The 12720-nt window shown below is 36.7% G+C and overlaps 1 protein-coding gene across 1 annotated transcript in view; it reads left to right on the top strand.

Moving 5' to 3' along the window:
- The first annotated feature begins 3756 nt into the window (after positions 1-3756).
- AP3M1 (adaptor related protein complex 3 subunit mu 1) overlaps positions 3757-12720 on the top strand; it is a 64357-nt gene continuing 55393 nt past the window's right edge. The window contains exon 1 of the mRNA XM_053692151.1: positions 3757-3835. The gene's annotated coding sequence lies outside the window, so the exon portion shown is untranslated. The remainder of the gene's footprint in view (positions 3836-12720) is intronic.

Here is a 12720-nt window from a genome sequence, read left to right on the forward strand (position 1 = left end):
AATAAAAAACCCTAAGATAGCTACAATGTAATTAATAATTACATTGTAGCTATTTTAGGATTTATTTTTATTTTACAGGTAACTTTGTATTTATTTTAACTAGGTAGAATAGTTATTAAATAGTTATTGACTATTTAATAACTACCTAGCTAAAAGAAATACAAACTTACCTGTAAAATAAATCCTAACCTAAGTTACAATTAAACCTAACACTACACTATCATTAAATTAATTAAATAAATTACCTACAAATAACTACAATCAAATACAAATAATTAAACTAACTAAAGTACCAAAAATAAAAAAAATAAGTTACAAAAAAAATAAAAATAAGTTACAAACATTTCAAAAATATTACAACAATTTTAAACTACTTACACCTAATCTAAGCCCCCTAATAAAATAACAAAGCCCCCCAAAATAAAAAAATGCCCTACCCTATTCTACATTAAAAAGTCAACAGCTCTATTACCTTACCAGCCCTTAAAAGGGCCTTTTGCGGGACATGCCTCAAAGAAATCAGCTCTTTTGCCTGTAAAAAAAGAAAATACAACCCCCCCAACATTAAAACCCACCACCCACATACCCCTAGTCTAACCCAAACCCCCCTTAAATAAACCTAACACTACCCCACTGAAGATCATCCTACCTTTAGCCGTCTTCAGCCAGCCGACCACTGATGGAACAGAAGAGGACATCCGCAGCGGCCGAAGTCATCATCCAAGGGGCGCTGAAGAAGTCTTCCATCCGATTGAAGTCATCATGCAAGGGGCGCTGAAGAAGTCTTCCATCCGATGGCTTATATTCCCTTTTATTTTTTAAATATGTCAGGTTTTCAGACCCGCTCTCTGCACTCTTCTGAGCGGGTCTGTTTTTATTATACAGCGCATCGGGCCAGCTGTATAGTCACAGCCCGGCCCGACCGCACAATAACACTAAGTGCAGCTCGCTCCTGCTGTCAGGACAGAGCAGGAGCGAGCTGCAGTTAGTGTTATTAGCGCTGCGGAATCTGTTGGCGCTCTACAAATAACCGATAATAATAATAATGTTACAGACATCCCAACTCTCCCTGAAGTTCAGGGAGTCTCCCTGATGGTAATAGCGACTCCCTGATGCCAGCAAATGGAATGCAATCTCCCTGAAACTCCAAGTACCATGATCCAATGTGGCCCAAATCCAGAAAAGTGATTCTTTAAAGGATTACTTTCTGTTATAATTTTTAAGCTAAACAACTAACATATTAAAGTTAATAAACATTAATTAAAACCTACTAACCTATATTTTCTCCAAAACGAAGTTTCATAACGTTCTAAAAGTAATATCTTTTATTCGCCGATGATGTCACGTTATCCTGCCCACTATTTTCAGCACTGCATGTTCAAAATACTTAAACCAATAACTTTGTGTTTAAAGCGCAATTTTGAAACCTAGGTATTGTAAACGGATTGGTACAGAGCAAAGGATACCCACGGAGTGGGTTTGGAAAACAATTAAATTTGCAGACAAGATTTCTGATATACGGTAGAGATATGTTAATGAAATGCTATTGATAAAAAGCGTATTTGGGGTAGTTAGTTAGTAACAGGCATAGAAAATATTTACTTACAGTGGCCCTTTAAGTAATGCCTTTAGTTGCTGGGACATTATAGAACCCTTAAAGCATGCATCCGTAACCAAAAAGCCCTCGCTGATTTTAATAAAATAAAACACAAATACTACCTTATTTACTGCACGTAATTAAACTTCGTATTCTAAAATATTTAAGCATTCAGCTAGTGTATGGTCACTGGAAAATAGGTTTATTGTAGGTGGTTGTGCAATAAAGCTACTTTTTCTTTTAATGTGACTGTAGTGGGAAGCTACTTTAAAGGGACACTGAACCCAAAAAAAATATTTTGTGATTCAGATAGAGCATGCAATTTTCAGCAACTTTGTAATTGACTCCTATTATCAAGTTTTCTTCGTTCTCTTGCTAGCTTTATTTAAAAAGAAGGCATCTAAGCTTTTATTTGTTTCAGAACTCTGGACAGCACTTTTTTATTGGTGGATGAATTTATCCACAAATCAGCAAGAACAACCTAGGTTGTTCACAAAAAATGGGCCGGCATCTAAACTTACATTCTTACATTTCAAATAAAGATATCAAGAGAATGAAGAAAATGTTATAATAGGAGTAAATTAGAAAGTTGCTAAAAATTGCATGCTCTATCTAACTCATTAGAGTTTAATAATAAGTCTCTATCTTATTTAGGGTTTCAAGGTGTCCAATATATAACTGGGAGGGGGGGTTGGCGGCGCAGTAGCGGGTGAAGCCACCTCTCTGAAATGAGTTTTTGTAGGTTGGGTTTTCTGATGTTATATAATTCTGCACTATGTGCAGAATTATATAACATTATATTTTAGGTTACTGACACTTTAAGTTTGTAAAAAAGTTTGTGAAAAAGTTAACTTTTTTTTTTTATTTGAACGCATTTGGCCCATTAAATATATATATCTGTATATGTAACTATCGCTAATTTTGAAAGAAAAAAAATGGTTTTGAAATAGTAAAGTGCTACTTGTACTTATTTTGCCCTATAACTTGCAAAGAACATGTAAACATTGGGTATTTCTAAACTCAGGACAAAATTTAGAAAATATTTAGCATGGGTGATTGTAGATGTGTAACAGATTTTGGGGGTCAAAGTTAGAAAAAGTGTGTTTTTTACCATCACAAGTGATGTGGTCACTAAGGGGTTAAATTAACATTTACACATTTTGTATTGATTGCCTTCAATCAGCTTTGCTTATTCAATGTAAAATTTTTTTATTGGTGGATGAATTTATCCACAAATCAGCAAGAACAACCCAGGTTGTTCACAAAAAATGGGCCGGCATCTAAACTTACATTTCAAATAAAGATATCAAGAGAATGAAGAAAATGTTATAATAGGAGTAAATTAGAAAGTTGCTAAAAATTGGGTTCAGTGTCCGTTTAATAATAAGTCTCTATCTTATTTAGGGTTTCAAGGTGTCCAATATATAAATGGGAGGGGGGGGGGGGGGGTTTGGCGGCGCAGTAGCGGGTGAAGCCACCTCTCTGAAATGAGTTTTTGTAGGTTGGGATGTCTGATGTTATATAATTCTGCACTATGTGCAGAATTATATAACATTATATTTTAGGTTACTGACACTTTAAGTTTGTAAAAATGTTTGTGAAAAAGTTAACTATTTTTTTTTTATTTGAACGCATTTGGCCCATTAAATATAGCAAAATTGGCCTAAATCAATACTTTGGGTTGTCTACTAAAAATATATATATATATATATATATATATATATATATATATATATATATATATATATATATATATATATATATATATATGTGAAGGGTTATTCAGGGATTCCTGACAGATATCAGTGTTACAATGTAACTATCGCTAATTTTGAAAAAAAAAAAAAATGGTTTTGAAATAGTAAAGTGCTACTTGTACTTATTTTGCCCTATAACTTGCAAAGAACATGTAAACATTGGGTATTTCTAAACCCACATGTAAACATTGGGGGTCAAAGTTAGAAAAAGTGTGTTTTTTCCATCACAAGTGATGTGGTCACTAAGGGGTTAAATTAACATTTAAACATTTTGTATTGATTGCCTTCAATCAGCTTTGCTTATTCAATGTAATTTTTTTATTGACACATATTTGAAAAGTTTAGATCAGGCACAATTGTAGACAGCTCGTCAGATGGGGTCCTGGCCGCCATCTTGGTTGGGGCACTCCCGGCTCGATGATGTGTCAGTCAACTCAGGTGGATCCCTCACTTCCGGAAAGACATAGAACATTTTAAATCGGTAATTTTAAGTTTATTTTTTTACTACAGGTGGCTCTATGTATTTGCGGTTTACACGATGCTATTATTCATTTGAATGGCTTTATATCTATGTATGAAACTTCTGTCTGGGAGCCATGCTTGTTTATATAGTAATTATAGTGGATACAAGTAGTAATACAGTTCGTAGTGTGCAGTGTTTTAACTTTATTTTACTTGTTAGAAATACAATTGTGTGTCTCCTTTTGCTAATAGATTTGTCTCCATCTAGATGCAAGAATTTAACTTTAAAACACACTCTCTCTTTAACCACAAGGCACAGGATGACTAAAATTGGCCTTTTAATCTCTATTCTCAGTCATAAATAAAGTAGAAATGACAATTTTTAAGAATACAGTATGTAAAAAAAAAGTTAAAAGTTAGAACATATTTTCTTATTTTCATTTCCATGTTCCACTAACTTTCTTGGATGTGCTACTGTAATATTTTTTTCTGAGATATAAATTATATTAAAGCCACAGTAAACATATTTTTTTTGTGTATAGCTATAAAGGGGAATCAGGGACATTTTGGGTGACCAAATTTATTTACAATTGGCTGCACAAAAGGCGAGTCTCGGAATACCCTCTTTAAATTGTGCACATACCGCGCACAAATGTAAAAACAAAATTACATTTACTGTCCCTTTAACCACCTGTTTTGATACTTTCAAGTGAGCATGTGCATTGTGCATGCTGTATTTCACTGGTGTTAGAAGCATTCAGCTTAATTTACATGCAGATGTAGTACTGTTTCTAAAGCTGCATTTACATACATTTCATAAATAGTTAATGTTGTTTTTCATTTCTTCCTCTGCCATTATGAGGTTGATTGGAAGTTGGATCAATCTCAATAGGTTTTTCTCACTTTGTCACATGCTGTATGCCGTTGTATCATTGGTCCAAAAACTTCTAGGTGAGCTGCTATAGATAACAATTACTATCTACTATCAGTGACTGTCACAGGCAGGTCTCAAAGGTTCAAATCAGATATACTGACCTGCAAGGGCTATGTCACGTATCCTTTTCATGACTTGTAAAAGCGTCTTCTGTTTTTTTTTTTTCTTGTTCTAGTGACGGTCTCTATAAACAATTTTCACAAATTTGAATTATTTTTTTCTTCAAAGTGGGAAATACATTTAAAGGGACATGACAACTCCAACTTTTTCTGTCATGATTCACACAGAGCATTCAATTGTAAACAACTTTCCAATTGACTTCTATTATCAACTTTGTTTCATTCATTTTATATCTTATCTGGTGAGTTAATGGCTAGATGCATATATGTTCAGCCACTAAGCATCTAGCTCCCAGTAGGGGATTGCTGTTCTTAAGCATACCTAGGTTTGCTTTTCAACAAAGGATACTAAGAGGACAACACAAATGAGATATTAGGCCCTTTTTGGTGTAGCTGATGCCACCATTTCTCCGCCAAATGCGATCCATTGTTAATTTTTCAAAAAATTTGGGTTTCTCACTGAAATTATTTACATACAGCTTGTGTAATCATGACACACATGGTTGTAAAAGCTTCTCTGGTCTTTTTTTTATTCATAAATAGCAGACACACTTGGCTTTGTTATTGCTTTTTGGTAATTATAATGCTGCTAATTGCAGCTGTGCACCACACTTCTATTATTCCCGGCAGTGAACAGGTTAATCAGGTAGCTTGTAAGGTTAAAGGGACACTCAAGTAAAAAATTAAACTTTCATTATTCAGATAGAGCATGCCATTTTAAACAACTTTCCAATTTACTTCCATTAACTAAATGTGCACAGTCTTTTTATATTTAAATGTTTTGAGTCACCAGCTCCTACTGAGCATGTGCAAGAATAAGTGTGTATGCATTTCTGAATGGCTGTTGGCTGTCACATGGTACGTGTATGCATTTGTGATTGGCTGATGGCTGTCACATGGTACAGGGGGAGTGGAAAAAGACATAACTTTTAAAATTGTCAGGAAAAAAATCTACTACTCATTTGAAGTTCAGACTAAGTGCTATTGCATTGTCTTTTTAGCTTGCATTTGTTAATTATGCAAATCTACTGTGTTGACTGGTCCTTTAAGTTAACATTTTTTACTGAATACATACAATCAAACATAGAATCCTCTATAAAAATAGCTGCAGTGTAGAGATTACCCTCCCACCTGGCACCTTTCACCCTTAATCCCCCCCAAAACAACTCTTTTCCTCCCCCACCCACACTCATCGCCAGTATGCAGTTTAGTTTTTTTATATTTTTTTTCCTACAGTGTAGTGATTTCCCTGATTCCGCTCCTACTAATGGTGGTCATCATCTGCCAGTGCCTAATTTATGGCTATTTTTATTATATTTTTTTCATTTATATATATATCTATATCTATATATATATCTTTCTGTAGTGTAGTGTTCCCCCACCCCCTCCCATTCCACCCCTTTTCTACCCCATCCCTCCTCCCTTAATTTTTTTTGTTTTCCTGCAGTGTAGGGCCCCTCCCTCCCTCTCCCCTCACCACTGGGCTGCCTCCTGCTTTCCTTCCCACACCTCGCACCGGCACCAGCAGATGATCGTAGTGTCATTGTCCGTAACTATCTGGCATCTTCCTTCCTTCCTATGGGACAGATGTCTGCAGCTCAGGAATAGCAGCTCTCAGCTACCACTTGACAGCCGACACTGCTGGAGCTTCCTGCAGCTGCGATGTGTGTGTATGTATGTGTATATATGTATGTGTGTGTATATGTGTGTGTGTGTGTATATATATATATATATATATATATATATATATATACATACACACAGTAACACACAAAAGTGAGTACACCCTCGTATTTTTGTAAATATTTTATTATATCTTTTCATGTGACAACACTGAAGAAATGACACTTTGCTGCAATGTAAAGTAGTGAGTGTTCAGTCTGTATAACAGTGTACATTTGCTGTCCCCTCAAAATAACTCAAAACACAGCCATTAATGTCTAAACTATTGGCAACAAAAGTGAGTACACCCCTAAGTGGAAATGTCCAAATTGGGCCCAATTAGCCATTTTCCCTCCCCGATGTCATGTAACTCGTTAGTGTTACAAGGTCTCAGGTGTGAATAGGGAGCAGGTGTATTAAATTTGGTGTTATCGCTCTCATACTATTGGTCACTGGAAGTTCAACATGGCACCTCATGGCATAGTGCTCTCTGAGGATCTGAAAAAAAGAATTTTTGCGCTACATAAAGATGGCCTAGGCTATATGAAGATTGCCAAGACCTTGAAACTGAGATGCAGCACGGTGGGCAAGACCATACAGAGGTTTCACAGGTCAGGTTCCACTTAGAAAAGGCCTCGCCATTAGTCGACCAAAGACGTTGAGTGCACATGCTCAGCGTCATATCCAGAGGTTGTCTTTGGGAAATAGACGTATGAGTGCTGCCGGCATTGTTGCAGAGGTTGAAGGGGTGGGGGGTCAGCCTGGCAGTGCTCAGACCATACGCTGCACACTGCATCAAATTGGTCTGCATGGCTGTCGTCCCAGAGGGAAGCCTCTTCTAAAGATGATGCACAAGAAAGCCTGCAAACAGTTTGCTGAAGACAAGCAGACTAAGGACATGGATTACTGGAACCATGTCCTGTGGTCCAATGAGGCCAAGATAAACTTATTTAATTCAGATGGTGTCAAGCGTGTGTTGCGGCAACCAGGTGAGGAGTACAAAGACAAGTGTGTCTTGCCTACAGTCAAGCATGGTGGTGGAAGTGTCATGGTCTGGGCCTGCATGAGTGCTGCCGGCACTGTGGAGCTACAGTTCTTTGAGGGAACCATAAATGCCAACATGTACTGTGACATACTGAAGCAGAGCATTATCCCCTCCCTTCAGAGACTGTGCCGCAGGGCAGTATTCCAACATAATGACTCCAAACACACCTCCAAGACGACCACTGCTGTGCTAAAGAAGCTGAGAGTAAAGGTGATGGACTGGCCAAGCACGTCTCCAGACTTAAACCCTATTGAGCATCTGTGGGGCATCCTCAAACGGAAGGTGGGGGAGCGCAAGGTCTCTAACATCCACCAGCTCAGTGATGTCGTCATGAAGGAGTGGAAGAGGACTCCAGTGGCAACCTATGAAGCTCTGGTGAACTCCATGCCCAAGAGGGTTAAGGCAGTGCTGGAAAATAATGGTAGCCACACAAAATATTGACACTTTGGGCCCAATTTGGACATTTCCACTTAGGGGTGTACTTACTTTTGTTGCCAACAGTTTAGACATTAATGGCTGTGTGTTGAGTTATTTTGAGGAGACAGCAAATTTACACTGTTATACAGGCTGTACACTCACTACTTTACACTGTAGGAAAGTGGAATTTCTTCAGTGTTGTCACATGAAAAGATATAATAAAATATTTACAAAAATGTGAGGGGTGTACTCACTTTTGTGGGATACTGTGTGTGTATGTATGTATGTATATATATATATATATATTATTTGGTACAATGGACTTCATACTACATGAGTTATATATACGTCATATTGGGTCAAGGGGTTAAGATGTGTTTCCTTTTGTTTGTTTTTATCAAGCTTTATTTGAATAAAGATAAGTAAAGAGTACAATGGTAACAAATTAATAACAGTTGACAATGAAAATACATTCAGGGATGTAATCACAGCGATTCACTATACCCTAGGAAAAAGGACAATCAAGAGAAAAGGGAACATGGATCTGGGTCGATGTGTCCAATCAGTAAAACTAGGGTATCATTCCAACTTGGAGTGGATCAGCAGAGTGTCCCATAGTCCATCGTGTTACAGTCATTGGATGTGCTTGCTGTTAAAGGGACAGTCAACACCCATGAAAACTTTATCCCATACCTTAGCTCAACAGCAAAAAAAATGATCCTGCACCGCATCCCATCTTCAATAACACTAACGTTAGGTTTCTAATCTTCAATGAACATTTAGTTAACAGCGGCAGATTTGGCCGCCAAACTCCTCCCCCTGTTACGTAGGAGGCTTCTTCTCTAAGCCTTCAGCCAATGAGAATCAAATCCTCGGCTAGATTTTTTAGCCGCATTCACAGAGACACTGTTCTATTTCTAATAGCGAGCGTACTACAATTATATAGCGCATGCGCATTAGAAATAGAACAGTGTCCCTGTGAACGAGTATTTATTTAAAACAGGAAGGGTACGGAGGAGGAGGGGGAGGAGTTTGGCGGACATATCTGCCGCTGTTAACTAAATGTTCATTGAAGATTAGCCACCTAGCCACCTAACGTTAGTGTTATTGAAGATGGGATGCGGTGCAGGCTCATTTTTTGTTGTTGATCTAAGGTATGGGATAAAGTTTTCATGGGTGTTGACTGTCCCTTTAAGAACTTTGAACAATATCACCAAAAAATTAAGGTGTATAGAGAGCTGAACAATAATCAAATATATACAATGAAATTGAAAAACGTAAAGACTTCTCTTTATTAAAAAACATCAAATTCTTTGCAAAGAAACACTTAAAATCAATAAACTTAAAATCGATCTGATTCCAGAATTAGCTAGATTTTAGCAATATACCAGCAGTAATTCAGATCTAAATCTATATATATATATATATATCGTTTTATGTTTTTTCCAAGGTTTTGTGATTGTAATTATTCACTAATCTGTTTTTCATTGATTGTGTTTTTATTGATTGTGATATTTGCACATACTTTTTTTAGATCACATGTGTGTATTTTAAATGATACTTTATTGGTCAGTCTAATATGAATACAAGCACACTTATCACCATAGAAGCTTACATTATCTCTGGGTGATTTACTTTTGTATACACCTTACTTCATTACAGTAACAGAATTTGTAATCCTGGACCAATTTCCACCATTAGCTATATCTGGTTTCCCTTAGTGAGATCTAGATTTAGATCTGAATTACTGCTGGTATATTGCTAAAATCTAGCTAATTCTGGAATCAGATCGATTTTAAGTTTATTGATTTTAAGTGTTTCTTTGCAAAGAATTTGATGTTTTTTAATAAAGAGAAGTCTTTACCTTTTTCGATTTCATTGTATATATTTGATTATTGTTCAGCTCTCTATACACCTTAGTTTTTTGGTGATATTGTTCAAGGAACCTGGTGTTTACCTTAGCCTCTTAGGCGCTCCTATACTTTTTACATTATCTAACTTTTCAGGACCTGATTAGGGGGTCCTTTATAGTAAACTATTCTAGGCGCTGGTTCTATTTATCTGATATCATTGTCCCTTTAAGAACCCCTTAAACAACCATGGCGAGGCCTGTTCTGAGTGGAACCTGTCCTGTGAAACTGCTGTATGGTCTTGCCCACCATGCTGCAGCTTAGTTTCAGGGTCTTGGCAATCTTCTTATAGCCTAGGCCATCTTGATGTAGAGCAACAATTCTTTTCTTCAGATCCTCAGAGAGTTATTTGCCATGAGGTGCCATGTTAAACTTCCAGTGACCAGTATGAGAGAGTGTGAGAGCGAAAACACCAAATTTAACACACCTGCTCCCCATTCACACCTGAGACCTAGTAACACTAACGAGTCACATGACACCGGGAAGGGAAAATGGCTAATTAGGCCCAATTTGGACATTTCCACTTAGGGGTGTACTCACTTTTGTTGCCAACGGTTTAGACTTTAACGGCTGTGTGTTGAGTTATTTTGAGGGGACAGCAAATTGACACTGTTATACAGGCTGTACACTCACTACTTTACATTGTAGCAAAGTGTAATTTCTTCAGTGTTGTCTCATGAAAAGATATAATAACATATTTACAAAAATGTCAGGGGTCTACTCACTTTTGTGAGATACTGTAAATAGACTGTGCAAAATTTGATCATGGAAGTAAATTGGAAAGCCTCTTAAAACTGCTGCTCTATCTGAATCATAAAAGTTTAATTTTGACTTTAGTAGCCTAAAAGATAAATATACCCAGCAGGGTTAGTCTTGAGAAGTCAATAGGGTGCTCTGAAAATTAGAAAATCCCCAATAAATAATGACAATATATTGCAATGGGGCGACTTCCAGGCGGCCATGACAGTTTGTGACTGAGCGCCGGAAACAAGCTGTTTTTCTCTTGCAAATCTTCACATATCCGTGACATTCATCTATACCATATAGAGACTGTCTCACCATACCCTGCGGGTTTGCTCTATATGTTTATTAAATTGGTGTAAAATATAGAGAGACACCAAGACCCAAGAATTCACTTTATTCAGAGAGATCACATTTTTTCTAGCTGCTACAAAGTTAAAACATTTGGTTACCTCTCTTGTCCCAAGTTTTCTGCATTAACCCCTTAGAAGCTAAATAGAAGAAATCATGTCTTTGTATGACAGATCTGATTGCTGTAATGGAGACTAGAACTTATAAACCCCAACTGCGTGGTCCTGTGCAATATTTGGATTGGAGATGAATTGTGGCAACACCGTCTGGGTAGCAATTTAACCCCTACAGATAGGACATTAGGAACTCCATCCGTAGTTCTAGTCATCCTTACTTCTAGCACTTAAACAGGCTGACAAGACCACTTTCATAAATAAGCATTGGCTACAATGAAGGCTGACAAGTGGTGCACTGATATCATTATGGAGACAAGGGATGAGGTGAAACAGCTATTTACCCCGGGGAGATCCCAGATGTGGTAGACAATTAGATATTGTTCATTCTGCCCTTTCTTATTGAATTTTATGCCTGCAGAGTCACTAGTTATCATAATGTGTTCTGTAACAGAGCCATTTAAGTGCTTTATTTTATGAATACAGGTACCAATCACAAAGTCCGAAATTCTGAAATCCAAACTTTTTAATTAATTTTTTTTTTTTAATTTAAATAAAATGATCACAAATAACAATGTTTTCTCAGCCTGTGTCTTTGGTTTGGTTTTTATGTTCTAAAATTGTCTATATTTATTAAAAAACATAAATATTACCTTTCTGATTACAGTACCGTACTATCTTTCTGAGGTTACTGTGCATACAAAGTATTAAATATAATATAAAACTACCATTAAAGGGACAGGAAACCCCAAATATTTATTTCATGATTTGGATAGAACATAGAATTTTCAACTTCTGTTATCAAATTTCTTTCATTCTCTTGTTATTCTTTGATGAAGGAACATCATTGCACTACTGGCAGCTAGATGTACACATCTAATTAGCCAATCACAAGAGACAAATGTGTGCAGGCACCAATCGTCAGCTAGCTCCCACTAGTGTAGGATATGTCTGTATTGTTTTTCAACTAGGGATTTTAAGAGAACAAAGCAAATTTAAGTGTCTTAAAATGACATGCTCTATCTGAATCATGCAAGTTTAATTTTAACTTTCCTATGCCTCTAAGTTACATGTATAAGCTGTATTATTACATGTAAATATTGCCTAAATGGAATAAGATATTGTTGTTTACACTTAGTTCCATCCCCTCTGCAAGCTGTCTTATTTTACAGATGCAAATATACAAATTTTCCAAATTCCAAACCTTTTCCGATCCCAAACAGTTTGGATAAAGGGTTTTCTACCTGTACTGTACCGATATGGCATATACAGGGTGTTGGCAGAGAATTTACCTCATCATGCAATACTTTTATTTAGGTTTCTCTTATCTGCCTTAGAATCTGTTGAGATGTTTTATGTTCTTCAGTGCTAGATATACTGTATCTAAACAGTTGAAAACCGCCTCTTAGCTCAGAGCATTATGAGTTTTTCACAGTTAGACAGCACTAGTTCATGTGGGCCATATAGATAACATTGTGCTCACTCCCGTGGAGTTATTTAGGAGTTTGCACTGATTGGCTAAACTGCCTGTCTGTCAAAAGCACTGAGATAAGGGACAGTCTGCAGAGGCTTAGATACAAGGTACTCACAGAGGTAAAACATGTATTATTAT

Source organism: Bombina bombina, chromosome 9, assembly GCF_027579735.1.
Source record: "Bombina bombina isolate aBomBom1 chromosome 9, aBomBom1.pri, whole genome shotgun sequence".
Lineage (NCBI taxonomy): Eukaryota > Metazoa > Chordata > Amphibia > Anura > Bombinatoridae > Bombina > Bombina bombina.